General features: G+C 47.4%; 1 pseudogene; it reads left to right on the forward strand.

The window, feature by feature from the left end:
* The first annotated feature begins 445 nt into the window (after positions 1-445).
* Positions 446-1,463, forward strand: LOC142876375 (prohibitin 1 pseudogene; annotated as a pseudogene).
* Positions 1,464-2,463: the final 1,000 nt, after the last annotated feature.

The following is a 2,463-nucleotide window of genomic DNA, read 5'->3' on the forward strand; positions in this document are numbered from 1 at the left end:
CCATCTGTCCAGCTTCTTTACCTTGCCCGTTTGTTTCAAATGGTCCAATATTGTTGGAATAGTAACATTAAACCTTGCTGCTAATTCACACGTAGGTTGAGATGGATTTGCTTCCACTACAGCTTTCAGCTCATCATTATCCACCTTGGTCTCAGGTCGCCCATATGGCTCATTTTCAAGATTAAAATCACCAGAACAGAACCCAAACAATTTATGTACTGTGTGTTCATTAGCCAGATCCTTCCCGAATACTTCGTTGATATCTCGAACTGTCTGTGCTGCATTGGCTCCACAACGGAACTCAAATTCAAAAATAACACGAATTTTTTACTTATCCACCGTTTCACAAAAATTGCTCTAAAAAAAAAATGTGAAGGATAATCACAAGCCAAAACATACACTTGAAAGACTGAAGATATACCTTCACAATAAAAATAAAACAAGGGCTGGGAATTCATGTGGAGGTCAGAGTGGAAGCAGGTGTGAGTGGGTCCAACAGAAGGAAACATGGCTGCCAAAGTGTTTGAGTCCATTGCCAAGTTCGGCCTGGCCTTGGCCGTTGCAGGAGGCATGGTGAACTCTGCCTTGTATAATGTGGATGCTGGGCACAGAGCTGTCATCTTTGACCGATTCCGTGGAGTGCCGGACATTGTGGTAGGGGAAGGGACTCACTTTCTCATCCCATGGGTACAGAAACCAATTATCTTTGACTGCCGCTCTCCACCGCGTAACGTACCAGTCATCACTGGTAGCAAAGATTTACAGAATGTCAACATCACACTGCACATCCTCTTCCGGCCTGTGGCTAGCCAGCTCCCCGCATCTTCACCAGCATCGGAGAGGACTACGACGAGCGCGTGCTGCCGTCCATCACTACAGAGATCCTCAAGTCAGTGGTGGCTCGCTTTGATGCAGGGGAACTAATCACCCAGAGAGAGCTGGTCTCCAGGCAGGTGGGCGATGACCTTACGGAGCGAGCAGCAACCTTCGGGCTCATCCTGGACGATGTCTCCTTGACGCATCTGACCTTTGGGAAGGAGTTCACAGATGCGGTGGAAGCCAAACAGGTGGCTCAGCAGGAAGCAGAGAGGGCCAGATTCGTGGTGGAAAAGGCTGAGCAGCAGAAAAAGGCGGCCATCATCTCTGCCGAGGGCGACTCCAAGGCAGCCGAGCTGATCGCCAACTCGCTGGCCACCGCGGGGGACGGCCTGATCGAGCTGAGCAAGCTGGAGGCCGCGGAGGACATTGCGTACCAGCTGTCACGCTCTCCAAACATCACCTACTTGCCGGCGGGGCAGTCCGTGCTCCTGCAGCTGCCCCAGTGAGGAGGACCCACCCTGCCTGCACCTCCTCAGGCCAGCGGGGCCACAGCCCTGCTGATGCTTAACACCACCTCCTTCTGCCCCACCCAGAAATCACTGTGAAATCTCATGATTGGCTTACCGTGAAGGAAATAAAAGTAAAATCACAAAAAAAAAAATAAAATAAAATAAAACAAGAAGTGTCAAAGTGAAATGTCAGAGCGATCAACTGTCAAACTTAGTACTTAAGGAAATTGGACATTTCATACTTAATAACTGAGCACTTGTACATATATACATCATGTATAGGTAGATTATATGAATGATACTGTGGAATTATATCTTTGTGTGCTCTGACTGTGTGGGTGCACTTTGTAATTCACTGTGGCTTTTCTGTGGTCAATGGCAACAGATATTTATATCTCTTTTATAAATTCAGGGAATAATATAACCAGTTTAAATGATAAAGAATTTTAAGGCCATAGCTCTCTTTTTCTAAGAGAGGGTGGTTAGAGCTGCAGTCTCCTGGAGCTCACGCCTGGGGCAGGAAGCAATCCCCAGGTAGCAGCACTCCAGAGCAGAAAGATGACCTTCCTTATTGCCATCTGCTCTATGATGTGGTTTCCAGGAATCACCGTGGTGGTGGAGGGGGTGGAATTCCTTTCCTTCAAAACCTCCTCCTCCAGAGATTTCATCAGCCTGGACCAAAAGCCTTAAAAATACGCATTTTCTTTGACTCTATAATTCTACTTTCGGAAACGAATTCTAAGGAAAATGTATGTGCAAGGATGTTTGTGAAGCACCGTTTAAAATATCTACACATAAAAATAGAAATAATCTAGATGTATTATATACACACACGGAGATGCTATGCAGGGTATTTACCCAATGTCTCTCAGCTCAAATCCACCCTTTTAGATTCTGCTGTTGCTGGGGCCAGGACTCCGAACGTGGTGCTTTCCAGACTCCAGGGCCAGCTGGTTTCCTGTCAAGTTCCCGCAATGGGAGGCACTTGAGGAAGATTGGAAGACAAGATGAGGAAAGAGGAGACTTAGCTCCTGTTTCTACCTTTCCTGCCAGCACCACTCCAGCAGCAGTTGGCTCCAACCCCTACTTTCTGCACTCCCAAACCCAGCCTCAGCATACTCCTCCCATATGCCAG

Source organism: Microcebus murinus, chromosome 2 (genome assembly GCF_040939455.1).
Source record: "Microcebus murinus isolate Inina chromosome 2, M.murinus_Inina_mat1.0, whole genome shotgun sequence".
NCBI classification, from domain to species: Eukaryota; Metazoa; Chordata; class Mammalia; order Primates; family Cheirogaleidae; genus Microcebus; species Microcebus murinus.